The sequence below is a fragment of the Ictidomys tridecemlineatus genome, chromosome 4, assembly GCF_052094955.1.
Source record: "Ictidomys tridecemlineatus isolate mIctTri1 chromosome 4, mIctTri1.hap1, whole genome shotgun sequence".
NCBI classification, from domain to species: Eukaryota; Metazoa; Chordata; class Mammalia; order Rodentia; family Sciuridae; genus Ictidomys; species Ictidomys tridecemlineatus.
This window is the reverse complement of record NC_135480.1, coordinates 36646785-36671592: the sequence shown is the minus strand read 5'-3', so window position 1 is coordinate 36671592 and position 24808 is coordinate 36646785. Positions and strand designations below refer to the sequence as shown.

Here is a 24808-nt window from a genome sequence, read left to right as displayed (position 1 = left end):
TCTTCTTTGATATAATGAGAATAACCAGGATCAGAGCAGGGAGGAAGAGCAGGAAGGAAAGATCAACATTAAACAGTTACAATAGGTGGGAGGGAAAGGGAGAGAAAAGAGAAATTGCATGGTAATGGAGGGAGACGCTCATTGTTATACTAAAGCACTCATAAGAGGTTGTGAGGGGAATGGGTAAATAAACAAGGAGAGAAGTGAAATACAGTAGACAGGGTAGAGAGACAAGATGGGAGGGGAGGGGAGGGGGGATAGTAGAGGATAGGAAAGGGAGCAGAATACAATAGATACTAATAGGGCATTATGTAAAAATGTGGATATGTAACAGATGTGATTCTGCAATCTGTATTTGGGGTAAAAATGGGAGTTCATAACCAACTTGAATCTAATGTATGAAACATGATATGTCAACAGCTTTGTAATGTTTTGAACAACCAATAAAAAAAAAAAGAATACAAGAAACAACAGCGAAATAGCCAATCCCCCCAAAAAAACTAAGGCCAAATGTTTTCTCAGACATGTGGATGCTAATCCAGAATGGGTCAGGGGGCAAGAGAAGAATGGGGAAATTCTGGATTAGGCAGAGGGGTGTGAGGGGAGAGGAGAGGGTATGGGGGTGGGAAAAGATGGTGTAATGAGATGGACATATTATCTTATGTACATGTATGCTTGCACAAATGGTGTGACTCAGCATCATATATAACCAGAGAAATGAAAAGTTGTACTCATTTGTGTACAATGAGCCAAAATGCATTCTGCTGTCATGTATAACTAATTGGATAAAAAAAGAATACAAGCAACAATAAGTGTTGGCAAGGATGTGGGGGAAAAGGTACACTCATAGATTGCTAGTGGGATTGCAAATTGATGTAACCACCATGGAAGGCAGTATGGAGATCGCTCAAAAACTTGGAATGGAACCACCATTTGACCCAGTTATCCTACTCCTTAGTCTACACCCAAATGACTTAAAACCAGCATACTACAGCAACACAGACACATCAATGTTTATAGTAGCTCAGTTCACAATAGCTAAACTATGGAACCAACCTAGATGCCCTCCAACAGATGAATGGATAAAGAAAATGTGGTACATATACACAATAGAATATTACTCAACCTTAAAGAAGAATGAAATTATGGCATTTGCAGGTAATTGGATGGATATCATGCTAAGTGAATAAGCCAAACCCAAAAAACCAAGGCCAAATGTTTTCTCTGATAAATGGCTGCTGATCCATAAGGAAGGGGTGAGTGGAGAAACTCTGGGTTGTTCAGAGGAGAGAGAGGGGAGGGCAATGGGTGTGGGGATGGGAAGGACAGTGGAATGAAATTACGTTATTACCCTGTATAGATGTATGATTACACTACCAGTGTGACTCTGCACTATGTTCAGCCAGAGGAAGGAGAAATCGTGTTCCATTTGTGCACAATGTGTCAAAATGCATTCGAACATGTCCTCAAAAACTTATGTGCCACACTATGCTACTAGATATTCTGGCAAGGATCTACAAGTGAAATGCACAAAAGCAACTGCCGATGTATGTCACCATGAAGTAGCTATAGTGGTCTGCACTGTTTGTTTAGGCTTCTAATTTAACCACAGACTCTAAATCAACAACATGGATTTGCAGAATCAGATGGAAAAACATGTACTAAAGAGTAATTGAAGAAAATACTGTGGATTGGTTTTTTTCCTTCTCAAACTCAGAAAAAAAATTGTTTGTTTTCTATGTTACTGGGTTTCTATAGCATCTTCCTTATCCAAAGTTTGATCAATTCTATTTGGAACTTATGAAAGTCTGTTAAACAAAAATGAAAGCTTGCCGTTCTGTTTCTGGAAAACTCTCTCAAAAAACCTATTGAATAAGATGATTTTTTTTTAAATAGGTAGGAGTGGACCTGGATTTTAATAAATGACTGGTATTTATAAAGTATAAATGTTTAATAAAACAGGACTATATGCTAACTTTATCAAGTAGTATTTCTATTTATTTTTGAGAATGAACCTATTCCTGGGGAGAAACCTTGAATTACTGCTAACCACAGCAGAGCTGGATTTCATCAATGAAACCACAGAATTTGCTGAGGACTGCCCCTCACTTTTACGCTGGGATAAGTATAACATACAGACAAAAACATCTCAGCAGCTTTTTTGGTCTTGAGCAAATTTGCCATTCACCAATTTTGCAGAGCACTCAAACCCACACAACCATTCATTACTTAATGACAGGAATAGTATTTTGAGAAATTCACTGTGAGGCAATTTCACCAATATGCAAACATAATAGAGTGTACTTACCCAAACTTATATAGCTATCATGTCATCCAGCAATATAATGATACATCAGGCCACCATCATATTTGTGATCCATCAATAGGGTGACTGATTACATTGTTTAAAGAGATAACCTTGAGATGGTTATCCTTGATGAAAAACAAGCTTAATTTGCAGTCACAGATTGTAATCACAAAGGGGGAACTTTGGGGACAAAGAGTAAGTGTCTCAATGAAGGGTAATCTCCCCAAATTTCTTTAAGAGAGATGACTTAAAGAAAATTGAAATAGTTTCAATACTAAGAAAAATGTAAGAATGAAAGTATAATAATCCTTCCTGATCTTCAGACACATAAAAAAATAAATAAATAAGAAAGCAAGCTTTGGCAAGGAGTGACCCCTCTTACCTCAGACTAATTGTCTTAATTTCTTTGGGCAAAGTATAACAGAATACCATGGACTATATAGCATATAAACAACAGAAATTTATTTCTCCCCAGTGTTAGAAGCTGGGAAGCCCAAGATTAAAATACCAGTAGGTCTGGTATCTGATGAGGACCCATTTCCTGACCACAGATTACTTTCTCACCATCTTCTCACATGGTAAAAGGTAGAAGGCAGCCCCTTGGAGCTTCTGTTATGATGACACTAATCACCTCCAAGAGGCCCAAGATCTAAAACCATCACATTGGTGATTAAGTTTCTCCACGAACTTTGAGGAACCCAAATGTCAGACCACAGGAGTAATGATGGAGAGTTTATCCAAGGGAAAGAGTGATGTGGTCCATGTTGAGAGTGGATTGTCATCTAGGTAGAGGACTCGACTTTAATCCTAGAGATTAGAGATGATGAAGTAGAAATTACACCATAAATTAGTTGTCTATATAGGAAAAAAAATATAATTGGATTTCTGCCTCACCCACAGTAATCAACTCCAAACAAATAAAGAACTGATGTCAAAAGCCAAGACTTTACTGAAAGATAAAGGTGAATTTGTTCCTCATCTTAAGATAGAGAAGGATTTCTTAAAATCCAAAATGTGTCAATATGAGTGGAAAAACATCATTGAGTTTATCTATATTAAAATTAAGACCACTTGCTAATCATGAGAAGATTTGTTAAAGGAAGTGAAAAATACATGTTATAAACTGAAAAAAGGTATTTTTAACATGTGTACCTAATAAAAGACCAATAACAAGAATACATAAAGCACTCTTTAAAACCATAAAGAAAAGATAAAAACACAATTAAAAATGGTTTAAAGATACAAACAAGCACTTCAAGGTAAAGTAAACACATTTGACCAATACACATACAAAGAAATATTCTGTGGCTTGGCATGGTGGTGCACCCCTATAATTTCAGCTACTTGGGAGGCTGAGGCAAGAAGATCACCAGTTCAAGGCCAGTCTGGGCAACTTGGTAAGACCCTGTCTCAAAATTTAAATATACCTCAGTGTAGTTTAATTTGTATATATATTCCATCTCACTCCAGTCAGAATGACAATTCTCAAGAATACAAGTAACAATAAATGTTGAGAGAGAGATATACAGACAGGTAGGATTGGAGATATAACTCAGAAGTAAAGTGCCCTGGGTTCAATCCCTAGTAATAACAACAACAACAACAACCAAAAAGAAGGAGGAGGAGGAGGAGGAGGAGGGAGAGGAGGAGGAGGAGGGAGAGAAGGAGGAGGAGGGAGAGGAGGAGGAGGAGGGAGAGGAGGAGGAGAAAAGAAAAAAGAAAGAAAGAAAGAAAGAAATGTATTTTGTGGAAAATACAAATTATAACATATTATTTTAGATTAATTTCATTGACAAAAGAATAAAAATTATATTAATGTTTGACAACACCAAGTGTTGGAGACCATGTAGACTAGCAAGACTGAGAGGTAAAGAAATTTACCAAGACCAATCTATTGTGGGTTGATCTTCTATAAAAGGAGATAGTGCCTCTAAGTCTCCATGGAAACCAACTTTGTTCAAATGCCTAAGGTCCAAACCTAATTAATCACAAGGCTTAGACCACAGCTCCCTGATTTTGCCAAAGATGAACTGGTGCTTCCAGAAACATGAATATTTGTGTCAAATGACAAGCCCTGTCATTCAGTCACCATCATATAGCTGCAGCTGCTAGATTTGGAACCTGAGCTGCAGATTACCTCAAAGGAGAGGCCATCCTACTCTCTATCAAGAAGAATCAGCCAGCAGTATACAGATGGACTGAAGGTTCTACTGTGTTATTTTGCTAGTTTTTGGACACAAAATGCATCAAGAGAAGAGCTACAGCAACCTAAATCATGTAGATAAAAGCCTCACAACACATCAATCTAAAAAGCTTCTTCATAGCAAAGGAAACAAACAAGAACATGAAGAAAGAGCTTACAGATTCAGAGAAAATCTTTACCACATGAACCTCAAATAGTGCACTAATCTCTAGGATATATAAAGAATTGAAAAAACTTAACAAAAAATTAAATAACCTAATCAGTTAAGGATCTGAACATACAGTTCATAGAAGAAAAAATACGAATGGTCAACAATATATATAAAGAAATGTTCAACATCTCTAGCAATTAGAGAAAATGCAAATCAAAACTACACTGAGATTTCATCATACTCCAGTACAAATAGCAATTATCAAGAATACAAGTAACAATAAATGTTAGTGAGGATGAGGGGAAATAGATTCACTTATACATTACTGGTGGGACTGCAAATTGGTGCAACCACTATGGAAAGCAGTATAGACATTTCTTAGAAAACTTGAAATGGAACTATCATTTGACCCAGCTATCTCACTCCTTGGTATAGAAGAAAGGATTTAAAATCAGCATACTATAGTGATGTGGCCACATCAATGTTCATAGCAGCTCAATCCACAATAGCTAAACTATTGAACCAATCTAGATGCCCTTCAACATATGAATGGACAAAGAAAATTTGGTTCATATACACAATGGAATATTACTCAACCTTAAAGAAGAATTAAATTATGGCATTTGCCAGTAAATGGGTGGAACTGGAGACTATCATGGTGAGTGAAATAAGCCAGTTCCAAACAGACCAAAGGCGGAATGTTCTCTCTGATATTTGAATGCTGACTCACAACAGGCAGGTAGGGATGGGGAAGTGGAGTTTCACTGATTGGACACAAGGGAAGGGGGATGGGAATGGGAAAGACAGTAAAACAAATTGAATATAACTTCCCTATGTTCCTATGTTTCCTATGTTCCCATGAATATAACTTTCCTATGTTTCTATGAACATAACTTTCCTGTGTTTCCTATGTTCCTATGAATACATTACCAGTGTAACTCCACATCATGTACAACTACAAGAATGGGATTCTAATTAGAATACGTTACAGTCCATGTAAGTATAATATGTCAAAATACATTCTACATCATGTATATCTTAAAAGAACAAATAAAATAATGAAAAAAATTAAAAAATAAAAGCCTCACAACCCAAAGGGCAGAGTCTTCCCCTTATCATCTAAGATCTGGCTGTGCTAGGTAACTATGTTCTACCCTATTACTGAGTAGGCAAACAGGAGCCCAAACAATAGTATACTTCTTATATTGAGTGTTGAGTCCTCAAGTGTTTATTAAATTGTAGAAAATAAGTAAATAATTATGAACAAATAGACAAAAATTATAAGGGAAATCATTTGTGAGCTAGTTATGGGAGTGGCTTATGAAAACACTATTAATTAATCAATTAATCCAACCCTGCATTCTTGAGTCCAAACTAAAAAGGAAAAAAATTTATTTTATAACTTTATTATAGGTGGTTCATATGCCTTACCTAAAATTCTAGTGATAATTTGTGATGTGGTATGTCATTTAAATTCATTTTTTATATTTTTGTGTATTATGATGTTTTAACATATTAAAATGTTTTTTTGTTGTTTTTTTTTTTTTCTGGCTGGATAGAGGCTGCCCTTCTATCACTTGACAGTTCTTAGAGATATCAAAGTGCTCATCTGGGAGCATGCCTTTACTATGCAAACTAATCCAGAGCCATACACCTCCATCAAGCCCCACACACCCCAGTAGAAGATAATATTCCTTTCCCAAGTTCTTTTTAGAAATTGTACTATTCTCTTCTCACTGTAAAAATTGTGTAGTAAGTAAAGAGATTTCCTCTCTATGCCAACAGTGCAGTCAGAGCTTTTGGTACTAATTGAGAAAATGATCATGAGCAAAAAAATGGAGAATGTTGTAAAAGCATTGAAAGCTAAGAACAAATTTAAAATATTGTAAGCTAGGCACAGTGGTGCACACCAGTAATCCCTGCTACTCAAGAGGCTGATACAGGAGGATTGCAAATTTAAGGCCAACATGGACAATTTAGGGAGACCATGTCTCAAAATAAAAGGACCTAAGGAGATAGCTCAATGGTAGAGAGCCACTGAGTTCAATTCCAGAACTTGGGGAGGGGGGAGTCTTATAAATGCATCTGGATAAGAAAACTATGTGAAATTTAAGATCTAGTTAAATTTTCTCAAGTGAGTAAATGACATAAATATACTCCCTCTAGCTAAATTTGCTCAAGTGAGTAAATAACTTAAATATACTCTCTCCAAATGATAAAATTCCCCACAGAATTGCATGTGTTGGGCCATGTTCTTGAGGAGATCTCAATATAGAATATATATTTTCTTCCAGTTATATTCTAAATTTGTCTACTACAACATATTATTCAATCCTAAACCCGTTTTCCCAGGCATATTTTTAAGTCACTTGTTCTAGTAGTCAAAAAATACCTCACAAATACAAAACAGCCTGCAGAGTACTTCATTTGCTGAACAGCAAAGCAGCAAACCAAATTATCTGTTTCTCTTTTGAAGTCACCTGACTGCTGTCTTGAAGAAAAGCTTCATACAGCAGATACAAGAAAACTGCCTGCAAAGTTCCCTAGAGTCCCACTGGATCTCCTAGAATTTTCCCAGAGATTAATAAGAAGCAATCAGTTAATTTTGTGCAGGATCCTTAGACCAATGTTACAATGTTGACTTGGAAACCACTGGATAATTGTAAGGAAGCATCAGATTATACCCTCAAATTCACAGATGATATTTGTTCTGCTCCATTTCCAGCATTTGAGTTAAACTCAGCCACCAACAGTTCATTACACATCTTTCTAGCTGTAGAAATTCTAAACACTCCCTCTGGAGATGGTGGAGATGGTGGAGATGGCTGAGGTCCAGCTGTGGTTGATAATGCACGATTGACATAACGGCAGTCAACACTATAGAAAATTCCTACCTTGTGTTCAACAAGTACTTAACAGAACTCAGTGGTTCACATATCTACAATCAGATCTGTATTTCACTGGATCTTTTTCTTTTCTTTTTATTGATTTTTAAAAAATACATGTTATACATGACAGAACAATCCATTTTGATATAATTATTCAAATTAGGACCCCATTCTTGTGGATATACAGGATGGTGAGATTCACTGTGGTGTGTTAATGTATGTACATGGGAACCGAATGTCAGAATAATTCCTTTGCCTTTCCTTTTCCTATCCCCCCACTCTTCCCTTCATTGCTCTTTGTCTAATCTACTGAACTTCTATTCTCCCCATACCCTTATTGTGGGTTAGCTTCCACATATCAGCAAAACTCTTCAACCTTTGTTTTTTGGGGACTGGTTTATTTCATTTATCATAATAGTCTCCAGGTCCCTTTACTTGCTGGAAAATGTCACAAAGTCATTCTTATTAATGGCTGAGTAATACTCTATTGCATCACTGGGTCTTGAGGAAAGTAAAAGTTAAAAATGACTAGAGCACAGGTAGCTCTTGGAAAGAAGTATGAAGAAAAAAGCTTCTATCCGCTGAGATTCCTCAATTTTCTCCTCTTACACTTTATACTCAAATCCACAAAGAGATGTTGGCCCCCTCTTTTCCTGTTCTACTGGCCCTTAGATGATCTGATTCCTGCAGTCTAACCTCATCTGCTCCCATTTTTCCCTTTATCTCTGTGTGCATTCACAGTGGCCTGCCTGCTTCTCAAATGCACTAAGTTGACCCCTTTTTCCAAACAATTTTGTGTTGCTCTTCCTCTGCCTAAAAATGTTCTTATCCCCTTCCTAATCCTGCTGTCCTCTCTGCCTGAATGTTTTTCCCTTTCTCCCAAAGATGGACTCCTCTTCCTTCAAGTCTATGCATGAGTGTTTTCTTCATTAAAAAAAAAAATCCCTAATTAACTAATATCCTTTCATTAAATTTCTATCTATCCCATTACCCTGCTTTGTATTTCTTATAGCATTCCACTAAATGAAATTATCTTATCAATTTATTAATGTGTGTGTGTGTGTGTGTGTGTGTGTGTGTGTTGCTGGGAATCAAACCAGGGTCTTGTGCAAGGTAGGCAAGTGGTCTACAATTGAGCTACAGGCCTAGCCCCTATCAATTTGTTTACTTATTTTGGTGTTCCTAGATGGCATAGCAGCTCCTTGAGGAGCATCTTGAGCAGTGCATAGTGGACTCTTGAAAATGCTTGTTGAATGAATAATCAGATGAATATTGTAGTCACTTCATTGTTGCACGATGATAAACAACTCAGGTTTTAAAGTCAGTACTGTGTTTGAATTCCAGCTTCTAAATAAAATGTTCTTTGTGTATTACCTAACATCTCTAAGCTTCATTCTCCTCATCTGTAAAGTAGGAATAAACATATGTACCTTACTGGGTTTTGTGAAGATTAGACAAAATAAAGCACAAGATACTAACTTGGAAGTATCTGCCCTATAATAAATGCTCAAGAAACCTCAGTGACATAAGTAACGCCTATCCCCAAAAAATGTTTGCATCTGAAAAGATCTCAAGGACAATCTGAATCTCAACTGTGTCTTGCTAGCCATGGGACTAGGTATCATGGGTGTGTTTTCTCTGGACAGAGAAGAGATCTCATTAAGAAGATAACCAGCACTCTTCACATTATGCTTGGAGATAAGGTTATCAACAGAAAAGCACACGCAAGAACTGTCTTTTGCAGGGTGATAGAAGTCAGATTGTGCCAGAAGTTACACGGCTGATAAAGAGAAGGCCTTAGGCAATAGCACCTTCTGTGTATTTACCACGTTCAAGTACAGTCCATGCAGACACATAAAATGTGTCTCCTAGACTTGACAACATTTACTGAGACTCCCTCACATCATCTTAATTAAAGCATACAATCTAGAGATCAATTTATTAAATTATGAGAACTCTAAATTACAAATGTAAAATATTCATATTGACTTGATCCATTTTTTCTCTCCATCTAGGAAAAAAAATTATGGAAATCAAATTGTGATTCAAAAACAGTTTGATCAAGGAAAAGTATTTGTAGTTCTCAAATATTATTGGACCCATGCTGTAGAAATTAATTCTTTGTCAGGTGTATTGCAATAATCCTTGGGCTGGTACAAGAGGGATGCTGTTTTCTTCCTCTAAACCCTGTTAGTCAATGTTTTCTCACATTCCAACCAGTCCTTTCTTTAGACATCTTAATATCATTTATCCCACAAGAGCTTGGGTCTCACTAATCCAGCCAGCTCATAGCCTGGTCTCCAGGGTGCAAGAAATTTTTTAGCCACTGAGTCGCATGGTAATTTTCCGAATGTATTTTCTATAATTGCATCCTTAAAGCATCTTACTTTTAAAGGTCTTTGTGCGTATTCCATGTTTACTCTTAGAGTCTATGAGTGGACACGTTTAAAAATCGTCAATGATTGTATGACTAATAAGGATCCGTACATAGAGACTGTTCAAAATATTCCAGTTTTCCTCCTTCAAAGAACACAATAGGATTGCAGTCCTACCCCTTGAAGGGATACATGACCACTGACTAACAAAAAGAGTGGAAATATTATTATGAGACACTTGCAGTAGAAGACTTTAAATTCCAAGCATCATGAGTCATGCTTATTTTCTCTCTGACACATTATCTGATGATGTTCCAGGGAGTAGAGGCTTCATCAATCTTGATACCGAGGTTCAAAGATCTTTCATGATGGGCGTGTGGTATATGTGAAAAAATACTCACTGCTGTCTTTAGGCACTGAGATTTGCAGTTATTTACTAATGTACCATTTCCTAATCCATTCTGACTAATATCAAAGATAAAAATACCTAGACTGACCCCTGGTAATATCTAGTTTTACTTTCATTTAGAAGTATTTCATGCTCACCATCTAGAAAAATTAGATCATTAAATCAGAAAATGTTCACAGCTCTTTCAACTCACAAATTATACTTCTATCATTTATACTTGTACTTCTAATTTACTGAAGATTTTCCTAGGCTTGGTCTTTAAGTTGATGTCCATAGTGACAAATCTGTGTTTTTACTCAGCAGCCCATCCAGATGAATTTCCAATATTTTTATCATCTGATCGCAGGACTTTCCTTTTTGCAAATCTTTTGGAGAAAGGACTGCATTTTTGATAGTATAAAGGAAGACTCACAGACAAGGTCTTTGCTATGTTTAAAAGAAGTTTTTTTTTTTTCTTAGACATTTGAGTTTTTAAAAACAGTGTTCAGTTAAAGTAACTTTACTTGGGAAATGGTAGGTAAAACAAAAGCTACTTGTGGCACTAAAAAGTAAAAAAAAAGAGAGAGAGAGAGAAAGAAAACAAAAAAATCTAACTGCTGAGAATATATTGAGGAGGGGGAGAAGGCTCATTTTAGGCATGGTAGCAACATTAAAATACATATTTGGAGAGAGAAGAAAAAACCCCATGAGAGGTAAAACATCTGCTATCATAAATTACTAAGAAAAAAATAGTGCTTATACTAAATGTGTAAACTACCAACCAATGAAACAGTTCCTGAGTTACAAAAATTTTGAATAGAAATTACCACTCCTCATTAAGCTTTGTTCCGTTAGCACAGCTAATGAAAGAGAGAAGCCCACAGATGAATTTTTTGTGCTTCCTTATTTTTTACACGTTCATCTTGAAAACTCAAAACATTCCTCGCTGAGGACAACATATGGAATGACTAAATCTCAAGTATTAATTCAAAGCCATTTTTCTCTCCACTATCCCAAGATGCAAAATACAGCTGAGAATAAAGTCAGAGCATAAAACACAGACTTCCCTCTCCTAGGCTCAGATAACAGACGTGCAGCCAAAATGGAATTTTACCAAACTTTCTAAAATGAGTAACATAGTGTGAGCATTGTTCCTTTGGGAACATTATGAAAATGAGATGTCGATCACAAGGGTCCTCCAAGAAAAACCCTGAGAAAAATGGGCATTTGACTTTGCCTCAAGACAACAGCAGAAAATTACAAACATCTAAGAATAGCCCAAAGTAAAAATCCTCAGATTTGGATAATAAAAAGAACTAAAAACTAAATATGGATAATAAAAAGAAATTAAAATTTATTGAATGTCTATTATTCATTCTTTCAGCAACATTTATTGGTTATATACAAAGTTCCAAGAACCGAGTAATATGCTTTCATATGAACTGCCTCATTTAGTCAAGAACCATATAAAGTACAGATTAATTTGTAGAAAAAATGGCTTGCCTGAAGTCACACAACTAATAAGACCTTTTATGCAAGAAATATTTACTAAGGGTCTGTTAAATTCAGACATTTCGTTATGCACTAGACCCCATCATAAATATTTGAGGGACTCAAGATGAGAGTATAAAGGAAGACTCACAGTCAAGCTGAGTTAATTGAGTTTAATTGAGATTCCTACACCACCCACATGTATGAATACTTAAAATTGTAAATAGTGATGGGCTAGAGCCAGGTCTTCTAAGCTGAAGAGCGATATTTATATGCATCATTTTCCAAATTCACATTCAGTAATGTTGCAATGGTAGAGAGAAATAAATCTTAGTAGAAGCATTTTGGTCACGATAAATGGCAAACACTAGAACTCCATAGGTCTTTGCCTGAATATTTGTTTATTTTCCAAGAGCCTCTTTTTAAGTATTTACTAGCGTAGCACCATTTATAAAGTATAACTAGGAAGTAAAAATAAATTCTATCCTCCACACTTGAAAAATATATCTTCATAATAACCTGGAAGGTCATGTTTGAATTAAATCACAGATTCCTTATTATTCCACATCAGTATTTGGCAGGGAAGAGAGTCGTTCTCTAGATTCCAGCTCCCAGACTGCAGTGTGAAGCCTTAGCTTCCTCCTTTTCTCATTCCATCCCAGTGTTCATCTTGCCCTAGGAGGGAGTTCATGTGAACGCCAGAGCCGTTCCAATGCACACAACTAATAGGACCTTTTACACAAGCAATATTTATTAAGGATCTGTAAAATGAGAACATTTCTTTATGTACAAGACCTCATCATAAATATCTGAGGGACTCGAGATGAGAATTAAAAGAAGACTCCCAGACAAGGTGAGTTAATTGAGGTTAATTGAGATTCAGGTGTGTATACCCCATACATGCATACAAAGCTGCCTGTAGACCACCCCCTTAGGCTTAGGAGCATATATACCTGTATGGTAAGATAACATCAGTGGGCAGAAAGAAGGGAAGGGAGAATTCACATACCCTAGAAGCAGACACAAGTCTGGAGGGGTCCGAAAAGTCAAGGTATGGGATCCCAGACCATTACTTAAAATAGTGGAATGGTGTGAGCTCTAACTGGTCCCTTAATCCCAAAGATAAATCATCCTTTGGTGAGTGGTACAACTGGAAGTGGACAAGAATAGAGCCCACTAAAACACAGAGCTCAGAATAGGGGTCCTTACTGCCTATTCAAAAAATGGTACCAAATACAGAACTTCCAAAGCCCTGTGAGTTTCCATTCCACTGATGTGATATAAAATAAACGAATAATTTTGAAGATGGAATTATCTATATTTCCATCCCTCTTTATAATCCAAGTAAACTAATAATATTAACCACCATTTATTAGCAAATAACAAGCTTCCTATTTCCTCAGAGCTTACTAATTTCTTGAAGACTGAATGGCTCAAAATTCAGAATTTGGTTGTTACTTTTAGTTAGCAATAATTTATATTATTTACAATAATATAATAGAGTTATGTTATATGCTAATATTTACATATCATAAAATACTTCTTATTGGATGGCCTCAGGGCAGCTTACCACTCATTGAAAGTGCTCCTTCCATCTATCCAGATGAATCTTTTGAAAATTCTGGCCTGATCGTGTTCCTTGATCAGGGTCCTGTCACCATGCATGACAGAAGCACTTTCATTATTTTTCATTATTTATCTGAGAATTAGAAACACGAGGGCAGAGCATAAGCATATTGGCTCCAAAACCAATGCTACCCTGTATATGCATTGGTATCTCCTAAACCTCTTGAGGCACTATGGGGTCATTTCCTCCACCTGCAATCCACAATATTAGCACTAACTGCTACTCAGGATGGTGCCCTGAAAACCATGTGTGAAAGAAAGCAGAAGACCACGAACAGGGGAGAGCCCTCAGGAAATGCCTCATGTTATGTTCTTCAGTCTTAAGGAGGTTTATTTCAGGGCTGGGGTTGTGGCTCAGCGGTAGAGTGCTCACTTAGCATGTGCGAGGTGCTGGATTTGAGCCTCAGAACCACATAAAAATAAATAAAATAGAAGTTTTTTTTTAAGGAGTCTTATTTATTTTAAGGTATATTTTTAAAATAATTATTGCATATATTTACAGTATACAATGTATTGTTTTGCTATATGAATACATTACGAAATGGTTAAATCAAACTAATTAATGTACACATTACCTCACATAGTTACCAATTTTTTGTTGTGACAACATTTAAGATCTATTCTCTTACAAATTTTCCATTACACATTATTATTAGTTTATAGTCATCTCTACAACAGGTCTCCTGAACTTATTTATCCTATGTAAATGAAGCATTGTACCTTTGATCAACATCTCCCTAGCTCCTCACCCCAATCTCCAGCCTCTGGCATCCACCCTTCTACCATCTGCTTCTATGAGTTCGATGTTTTTAGATCCCACATAAGCAAGATCATGCAGTACTTGTCTTTGTCTGGCTTATTTAATTTATCACAGTGTTCTCCAGGTTTATCCATGTTGTTGCAAATGATAGAATTTCCTTCATTTTTAAGGCTGAATGGTACTTCAGTGTGTGTGTGTGTGTGTGTGTGTGTGTGTGTGTGAGAGAGAGAGAGAGAGAGAGAGAGAGAGAGAGAGAGAGAGAGAGAGATTTCATTTATCAATTCATCTGTTAATGAAACTTAGGTTGACTTCCTAGCTTCGACATTGTGGCCAACACTGAAATGACAATGTTCTGGGCAATGTTCTGTTGTGGTTATTGTTGTTTTGTTTTGTTTTAATATTACCTAAAAACACAAGCAAGAAGAGCAAGAATAGACAAATGGGATTAAATCAATTAAAAAGTTCTACACCGCCCGAAACAATAGAGAGAAGAGACAAGCTGTGGAATGGGATAAAATATTCTCAAACCACACATCTCATAAGGAGTTAACATTCAAAGTACACAAGGAACCAAAACAACCCCAAAGCAAGAAAACAAATAGCCTGATTTAAAAAATGGAAAAAGAACCTGAACTGAAATTTCTCAAAACTAGACACACAAATGTGCAATAAGTATAAGAAAAAAAATGCCCCCCAAATCACAAATGATCAGGGAAATGAAAATTAAAGCCACAGGGAGATATCACTTGACACTGTTAGAATGGCTTCTCAGAAAGATGAACGAAGTGCTGTCAAGCATGTGGAGACAAGGCAGCTCTTGCCCACAGGTGATGGTAAGGTAAAGTAGTACATAATGGTTGAAATCAGGGTGGCGGCTTGGCAACATGACTGAAAATCAAATTACTGCCAAGCGCAGTGGTGCACACCTGTAATCCCAGCAGCTCAGGAGGCTGAGACAGGAGGATCCAAAGTTCAGAGACAACCTCAGCAATTTAGCGAGGTCCTAAGAAACTCAGCAAGATCCTTTCTAAAAATAAAAGAGGTTGTTCAGTGGTTAGGTACTCCTGGGTTCAATCCCTGGTACCACAACAAATAAATACATAAAAACATAAGTAAACAATCCCACTACCACATGAGCCAGCAATCCCACTACTGGGTACATATGCAAAGAACAGGGAATCCATATGGTAAAAAGACATCTGCATTCTCATGTTCGTTTACAAAACTCCTTCCAGTGAAGAACAGGGTTTTATTTGCCATCTTGCCTGTTTATTTGCCTATTTGTTGGTATAAATTGACTCTTTATTTGCAAATTTTTAAACCTTATTGACAGATTTATTTGTGGTTTGTTTCATTTGGTTTACTCATTCCATTAGAAACCATGTACATGCAACATATTTTTTTAACAACTTCCTTAAAGCTGAAACAGAGTTTCCTTAATTGATTCAAGCATTTTTTTTCTAAAGCTCAAGATGTCAAGTAAAACCAGCAGTATTTTTGTTATGTCATGAGTTATTCAAATATAATCAACTAATGACTTCTAGCTCATCGATACCTTCGATCGCTGTGGGTTTAAATGCCGTCAGTACTTAATAATGCACCCCACATACACACCTCCTCCCATACAAGGGAAACAACCTGCTGTTACCTTCACTGGACACTGGGTGTCAGTAATTTGACTTGAGGAAGGAAGGGAAGTGGAAGCAGTAACCACAGATGAAGGGACAGTAAATGTTACTGTGAAAGGAATTGACAGAGCATCATTGAGGGAGGGGATGCTGCTGTTCTGGAAAGGGGTGGTTGTTCTGTGCAACAAACCGTAGAGAAAAATCACGGAGGAGTTAGGTTGCATTTTTCTCTCCCTTTGGTTCACTCACTCTTGTTTCTTTTCTGTCTGAGCCTCACAGCCATGTGACTCCTTTGGGCAAGAAACAACAAGTTGCAGGCTGAGGCTACCTCTGTGTAGTCTTGGGAAGAGCAGAGGTGGTGAGAGGAGGACAGAAGTCTTGTACGTCTCTTTCCTGGACTTCACCTGCTAGCTGATGACTCTCTCTTAATATAACAAGGACCGTGTTAGAAACTGGGACTTGGGACTTGTCCAACAAGCTCTCCCCTAGTCCTGGGAACTCCCCAAGTAAATGCCTGGCAGCCAAGCTCTGGATCCCTGGCACAGTGCCCACGCTGGCCCTTCTCTTTTGTTGCCACAAAGGCTGTGTGTTGTGAGTAAAATCACTGAGCAACCAAGTGCCTTCAGAAGAACTCCGGGTTCTCTGGCAACTACTGCATATTTCAGCCAAAACTGTAGAGAAAGGGTATCAGACTAAGTGGGGGTGGCATGCAGTCCCAGCCTTCTCCTAGCCCCTTATAACTAGCACATTAGTCTTCAAAGACTCTCATGTTGGAATAGTCCATGAGCAAGTAGATGCCACCTCATTCTACTCAGGTAAGAGTTGGTAGCTCCTGCCTGTCAGATGCACATTGTCATGCAGAAGTGAATTTTTAAAGAGCTATCACTGTGAACAGGCAGATGAGAACAGAAAGAACATTTTCACTTGTTCCTGTTACTGCTGCTTCAGGCCTAGGGACAAGACACAGACAAATAGGAAATGTGTTTCCTTCTATCAGGAAAGATTCTAAACTGAGGCCATGCTTTGCATTGTAGTCCTGCAGTCTTGTGGTTTGTGAACTTTTGGAACTCATGGTAGTTAAAAGTACTTTCCCTTGTTAACTGCTTCCCCTCCAGGCCATAAAAGCTCTTTATGTTTCACTTTTAAACTTCCAGGTTCCCTTCAGGAGTTGCTACACCTTCAGATTGAGACATCCTTCCTCATTTGCAAATCTCAGCTGTGTCTGGGGGCAGGGCTGCTGAAGAGCTAGCTGCCAAGAGCAGAAAGGCTTCCAAGGACAAGTCCCACATCAGACTGGAAACTGGGGGTAGTCCGTCCTGGTGTGAAGGGCACTGGAAGGCTCCCTCTCCAAAGGACACCTAGGAGCAAAGCTGACATTTTCTTTACTTGGTGAGTTTTGTGTGGTTTAGTGCCTTAAAGCCTATCTGAAATGGGTATGATTGAGTTCAAGTTTCTTTTATGTGAAGGGTTTATAGATTCATGTCCCTGGATTGTGGGTAGGGGGAAGTATTCAGTTGGAATTCCAGTCACATGTAGCTCATAGCCATGGGGCTGCGATGGGGATGGTCCATCCGGCATTTGGAAGAGGCTTGATTTTGGAATGTAGTGGATCTGATTGCTTCTTGGCAGTTTCTCTTTCCCAATTATGTTTGGCTTAGTCTGGTCTCCAAATTACTTTGCAATCCCTAAACTGATCCAGAAAGTATACAGAGTGGACAGGCAGAATACTGTCTAAAAAGCAGACTGGGAATGGAGGAAGAAGGGCTTTGCAATGCTCCCTACATAATTTATAACATAGCCCAAAGAAAAGGGATGGCATGTTATTCCTTGCCCATTTCTTAAGTCCAAAAAGCTGAGCGTGTAATGCAGTTCTTTAAAATCCTGGTCAATTAAGGCCATGATACACACTTTCCATCATTTGTTTCTCTAATGAAGCTCAAGAAGAAATAGTATAGGTATTTGGACTTGATTTGATTAAAAACATCAGATTTATCAAGATTAATATATATGTGGTCTGGTTCAAAGAATTGAAAAATCTTCCACTACTCTTTATTACATCAATGAACAAATGCCTTGATAATTAAAATTCCAGTCTAAACACGGTAATTCCACTGGAGTGAAACTAGTGTTTCCCATTTGTAATTTATGGAGAAAGTTTTTGCATAAAATTTGTTGCTTAAAATGAGACAATAGGCAAAATGGTGAAGCTTCTCAAGAGAATGCTAATAGCTCTCCAGAATTCATTATTTGCGTGAGAATGTATTCACATAGTATTATGTATCTCAGCCACTTATCATATCTAGTTAAAAATAAATTGTAAAAAAAAAAATTAAATCTCTAAACTAAATGGTCTTGGGTAGCATTTGTCATTAGTTAGCTTTCCCCTCCAAAGATTATGTTTCAAATTAGTTAAAGTTAACATTTGCAAAACTTCTGCACTCTCTTTTATTAATACTAGAAAATGTTGACTTTATGTGTGAATAGGGAGCTGGTAAAACTAGATTTGGAACAACCTCTCCCACTAACCAGAAGGTAGGCTTAGACTAATCACATCCAACATCTCTGAGCTTCTGTTTTCCCTGCGTATCTGATGAGGGCACTGACCCTAGTAATATTACAGATTGTTTCTTTCTGGCTGTAAGAGTTCTAGTTCCAAGTTACTTTTCTTTCTAAGATCAATGCATAAAGCAATTTCCAGAGCTACTTTTTTTAAGTTTTCGAACAATGCTGGAGAGATGGGGTGACAAATTTAAGTTTATAAAATTTTAAAAAGGAAAACAACAACAAAACCCAGACAAAATCACACCCATCACTGAAGTAGAATAATCTCAAAAACAATTTAGTTGTGCCAAACAGAAGTTCGAGATAAAGTCTATGATTCTGAAGAGTAAAAATATGGTGGTTGATAAGGAAGGAAAAAAACACACACTCATACCCTAAGTGATGCTATGAAATAAAAAAAGCAATTATCCCATCAGATAGGACACTGCCCAAATCCCAGAGCTTTATAAAGGACAGACAAAACTACTCTTTTCCACCAAAACCAAACTGATATTTTATGAACGAAATTACTGAAAGAAGCAGCAAAATAATAAAGTGTAAACCCTTGTCATGATGCTTCAACTGGACCAATTCAGGTAGGTTCAGTTTAAAAATAGACATCAACTCATTCTCACGTATGAATTTTCAGAAAGAATTTTCTTTTAAATACTGATGATACTTGATTTTTTTCCTTTTGAATTTTCATTGTTTTCTCCAGTAAAACTGTAAATAAACTAAGAAAGTTAAAATGGGAAATTATTTGTAATCAAACAAATACATTTTACCATGTTTTTGTTTAATTACTATTCACATTTGTCATAAAGCTAAGAAAGAGATCGTGAAGAATAGAAATGACCTGCCAAGTCCCTGCATAGATACCTAAATAATTCAGCTTCATCAGCACCCTAGTTTTTCTAGTTCTTCCACATACTCCGTGTGCCTCAGGCAGTCTCCCATTCTGAAGGTCCTGATGTCTCCACCTCTTTTTGATCAGATGGTTTGGAGCAAGAGTCTCAGGTTCCCCCAGTGACTGAAATGAGCTTTTCCCTCTCCACTTCAAATGGCCTAGATAAAAAAAGAAAAAGAAAGACATATAAAAGTCATTACAACTGGGAATGTGATTAGTGTTTGTTGTTGCAAATTTCTACAGCTGTGATCACTTCAACAGTAGACGTGACATGGGCACAGTGCCATCTTTAATACAGGAATGTTGTTCATGGTGGTGGAAAATACATCCTTTAAACAGTGCACCCATTAAGTATCAGTGTTTCATATTTCAAGTTGCATAAAAATTCTTTCAAGCAAGAAAACTTTCAAATCTATTAATAAGCATGTTATTGAAGCAAATAGAGTTTAGAATACATACACTTGGAACATGAATGATAAAAATAAATGAGATTTTTAAATTGTCTTAATGTTAAGATAACTCAAGATGGATTTTACTATCATCTGTATGTTATTTCCTAGCCTATTTCTACTTCTGCTTTCTTGGGTAATTGCAGTCAATTTTTTGGGGGGTTGATGTGAAGAGTCAGTGAATTTCTATATAAAGCACTTAGACCACTGAGTGGCATAAAGAAAGCATTTGGTAAATGCAAACTATTAATTCTACTACTACAACCACTGCTGCTTTTAATTCAATTACTACTATTGTAACCCTAGTGTCTAGATAATTAAAACTCATATGCTGAGGGCCATTGCCAAGTAGGAATGACGCATGGAAATCCTTGCCAGCATACCCCATGTTAAATGGACTTGCCTTGGAAATTTGCTGTGACCTTGCATGTGTGTTTGAGAAAGGTGACCCTGCTCAATGACCAGGGTGGATCCAGGATTAGGGTGTATCCTGCAGGTTTGAGGAAGTATCCCGGTCCTTGGGTTTAGGGTGTGACCGGTTTAAGACAATAGGAGTTTTAGGGAAGTTGGAGGTTGAAGATTATTGCTGCTGGGAGAAGGGCGTGCCTGCTGCCTGAGTTCCCACTGAGTTCTCTTGGAGAGAAAGTATTTAGGACGTGAATTGTGCGGGAGATTGGCAAATTCCCCTGAGCGTGTGTGGAGGCTGGTGTGAGATCGGGAATAAAGAATTGCTGTTTGAACCTACAAAGCTGTGTGGTGGCTCGTGATCTTGTGCCAAGCCGAGACATTGGCATTTGGCACTCATATTATTTTTTTTCTAAGTTTTGTTGAGTTATAATCTACAAATATTTATACATTTATTGTACCCAATGTGATATTTTGATTATGTATACATTGTGAAATAATTACCATAATCAAAATAATTAATGTCTATCACCTCACATAATGTGCCCATGCATGCTTGTGTATCTAGTGAGAACACTTGGGATCTACTCTCTTATTAAATTTCCAGCATCTAATATAGTATTAACTATATTAACTATACTATATTAGAGCTCCAAAATTTATTCATCTTGCATAACTGAAACTCTTTGCCCTTTGACCAACATCTTCTCCTTTCCCCAACACCCAGGACCTGCCAACCACCATTCTACCCTCTGTTTCTAGGAGTTGAAAATTTTAGATTCCACATATAAGTTAGATCATACAGTACTTGTCTCTCTGTGCCTAGTTTAGCTCACTTAGCATAATGTCCTTCATCCATGTTGTTACAAATGACAAAAGTTCCTTCTTTTATGTGACTAGATAAAAGTCCATTACATATATACATATCCACATGTGGATCCTGTGGTTGATTCCATACCTTGACTACTGTGAATGATACTACAGTTAACATGATACTTCAGCTATCTTTTCAACACACTGGTTTCATCTCTTTTGGATAGGTACCCAGTAGTGAGATTGATTGATCATATGGTAATTCTATTTGTAATTTTTTGAGGAATCCCATTCCTGTTTTCCATAATAACTGTACCACTTTGCATTCTCCCTAACAGTGTGCAACACTTCCCCATTCTCTATAGCCTCAACAACACTTATTTTTTGTCTTTGTATCACAGCCATTCTAATAGTTGTGAGATTGTATCTTATGGTGATTTGGGTTTATATTTCTATAATATATATGTACATACATACATATCATAGAAATATATACATATATGTCATAGAAATACAAACACAAACCATCATAAGATACACACACACACACACACACACACACACACACACACACACACATATACTGGGGATTGAACACATGAGTGCTTTGTCATGTTGCTACATCCCCAGTCCTTTTTATTTTTTACTTTTTTATTATTTTTTGAGGCGACATCTTGCTAAGTTGCTGAGGGTCTCACTAAGTTGCTGAGGATGGCCTCAAACGTACAATCCTCCTGTCTCAGCCTCCTGAGTCACTTGGGACTATGGGTGAGAACTATTGTGCCCAATCTCTGATGAAACTTGATTAAGCATTTTTCACAGACCTCCTGGGCCATTCTGGGCCATTGATAAGTCCCCTTTGGAGAAATGTCTATTCACGTCCCTTTTCCAGTTTTTAATAGGGTAATTTATATTCTTCCTAGTAAATCATTTGGGTTCCTAATGTATTTTGGTTATAAACTTATTATTAGATATATTGCTTGCAAATATTTTCTCCCATTCTGTTGATCATCTGTTTTCTCTGTTGATTGTTTCCTCAGCTGTACAGAAGATTTTTAGCTTGAGGTAATCCCATTTGTCTATTCTTGCTTTTTATTTACTGTGCTTTTCTGTCCATATCAAAATATCCATATCATGCAGCTTTCTCCTTATATTTTATTCTATTAGTTTTAATTTGGGTGTATTATTTTAAATCATTATTCCATTTTGAGATGATTTTTATTTAAGGTGTGAGAGAAGGGTCCAAATTCATTCTCTGAACAGAGATATACAGTATGGCATCACCATTTGTTGAAGACACTGTCTTCATTGAGTGTTATTGGAAACTTTGTCAAAGACCAATTAACCTTAAATACATGGATTTATTTCTGATCTTAACTGTTTCATTCCATTGGTTTATGTGTTTTCTTAATATACTAGTGCTATGTTATTTTGATTGCCACAGTACTGTAGTGTACTTTGAGTTACTTGGTGCCTCCAACTTAATTTTTCTTTGTTATGATTACTTTGGCTATTTGAGATTTTTATGGTTTTATACAAATTTGGGTTCTTTTTTCTGTTTCATTGAAAAAATGTATTTGGCATTTTGATAGAAATTGCACTGAAGGCACAAACCCCTTTTAGTAATATTCATTCTTCAAATTCATGAATCTAAGGTATTTCAATTAGTTATGAATCTAAGGTATTTTCAATTTTCAGTTACTTCTTCAATTTATTGAATCATTGTCTTAGAGTTTTCAGTGTGTAGATCTGTCATTTCCTTAGTTATACTGAATTCTATGTGTTTTCATGGATGATATGGTAAATTATATATGCTCTTATTACTTTTTTAGAACATTCATTATTATTGTACAGAAATAATGTGGTATTTGAATGTTGATAGTATCCTGAAACCTTGCTACATTTGCTTGTTACTTCTAAAAGTTTTTCTGTAGTCTTTAGGGTGTCCTGTTATAATATCATGTCATCAATGAACAGAGACAATTTTATTCCTTCCTTTTAGATTTTATGATTTTTTTTCCTTCTTATTGCCTAATTTCTCTGCCTAGAATTCCAATATCATGTTGAATAGAAATGGTCAAAGTGGGCACTCTTGTCTTGTTCCTGTTATCAGAGAATTTTTTTTTTTTTTTTACTTTTTATCATTTAGTGTGATGCTAGTTGTGGGCATATTATACATAGCCTTCATTATGTTAAGGGACAGAAGTGTTCCATCTTCTTTTTTCTTGAGAGGGTTGTTATGAAAGTATGTTGAGTTTTGTCAAAGACTTTTTTCTGCATCTATTGTGATGGTTATGATTTTTATCCTTCATTCAATCAATGCAGTTTATCACATTTATTGATTTGCTTATATTGAATAATCCTTATATACCAGGAAAAATCACACTTAATCTTGGTATTTGATCTTTTTTAAGCACTAAATTAATTTTTCTAGCATTTTATTGAGGATTTTTACATCTATGTTCATCTACATTGGCCTATAATTTTCTAATCTTTTAAAGTCCTTGCCTAGTTTTGGTTTAAGGGTAATACTGGCTACATAAAATGAGTTCAGAAGTGTTCCATCTTCTTTTATTTTTTATGGAAGAGTTTGAGAAGAATTGTGTCAATTATTCTTTAAATATTTTTTAAAAATTACCAATGAAGCCATTAGATACTGGGTTTCTCAATGGTTGAAGGGTTTTGATTATTGATTCAATTTCACACTCATTAGTAATCTGTTCAGATTTTTTATTCTTTAATATTCAACCTTCCATATGTCTCATACATAACACACACACACACACACACACACATACACACACACACACACATATATATATATATATATAAAACTGTTAACCTTCTTGATAAATTGATTTATCTTTATTGCCTGTTACAGTTTTTTACTTCAAGTCTATTTTATCTGGTGCAAGTAACCACTATTATTTTCTTTTGGTTGTTCTTTTCACATTCCTTTATTTCCAGCCAATATATGCTCTTAAAGCTACTGTAACTACAAAATGTTTTATATAAGCATCATGATAACCACCGTACACCCACAAAAAAGCCTGTACTGATTTAATAATGATAAATGGAAATTAAAGCATATCACTACAAAAACAAATATCAAATAGGAAAAGATGTCAGCAAGACAAGAAGAATCAAACAAGGAACCCTACAATAGAAAAAAATTAATAAAATGATAATAGTAAATTTTTGACCTATCAATAATTATTTTAAATGAAAATCAGTTAAATTATCCAATGAAAACACATAAATTAACCAAATGGGAAAAAAAGACCAGACCCAAAGGTATTTTGCCTACAAGTAACTCACTATAGCTTTAAAATCATACCCCCAGCCCTGAATATTTTTTGGGGGTATACACTGTGAATTGAACCCAAGAGCTACATCCCCAGTCCTTTGTGTTTATTTATTTATTTTAATTTTGAGACAGAGTCTTACTAAGTTGCTGAGAGTCTTGCCAAATTGTTGAAGCTGGCCTCAAACTTACTATCCTCCTGCCTCAGCCTCCCAAATCACTGGGATTTCTAGCTCTAACTCTGCATATTTTATGTTTTTGATATCACAAATTATACTTTTATATTGTGTGTTCATTAAAAACTACTAAAACTATACTAATTTTAATACCTTTATCTTTCATATTATAGTTAAAAGTGATTCATGCACAATCATAACTGTTTTAGAGTATTCTGAATTAGACTATATCTTAATTTTATTTCTTATGAATTTTCATGTTGTTAGTATCCTTTTGCTTGAATTTTAAGAACTTCCTTTAGCATTTCTTTTAAAGAATTTTTAGTGCTAATAAACCCCTACAGCTTTTGCTTGTTTGGGAAAGCGCTTTTTTTTTTTTTTATCTCTCTTTCATT

General features: G+C 36.2%; 1 protein-coding gene across 3 annotated transcripts in view; it reads left to right on the top strand.

The window, feature by feature from the left end:
* The first annotated feature begins 16513 nt into the window (after nucleotides 1-16513).
* Bbox1 (gamma-butyrobetaine hydroxylase 1) overlaps nucleotides 16514-24808 on the top strand; it is a 65763-nt gene continuing 57468 nt past the window's right edge. For all 3 annotated transcript variants that reach the window (XM_013359860.4, XM_013359859.4, XM_040284586.2), the window contains exons 1-2: nucleotides 16514-16633; nucleotides 16973-17207. The gene's annotated coding sequence lies outside the window, so the exon portion shown is untranslated. The remainder of the gene's footprint in view (nucleotides 16634-16972; nucleotides 17208-24808) is intronic.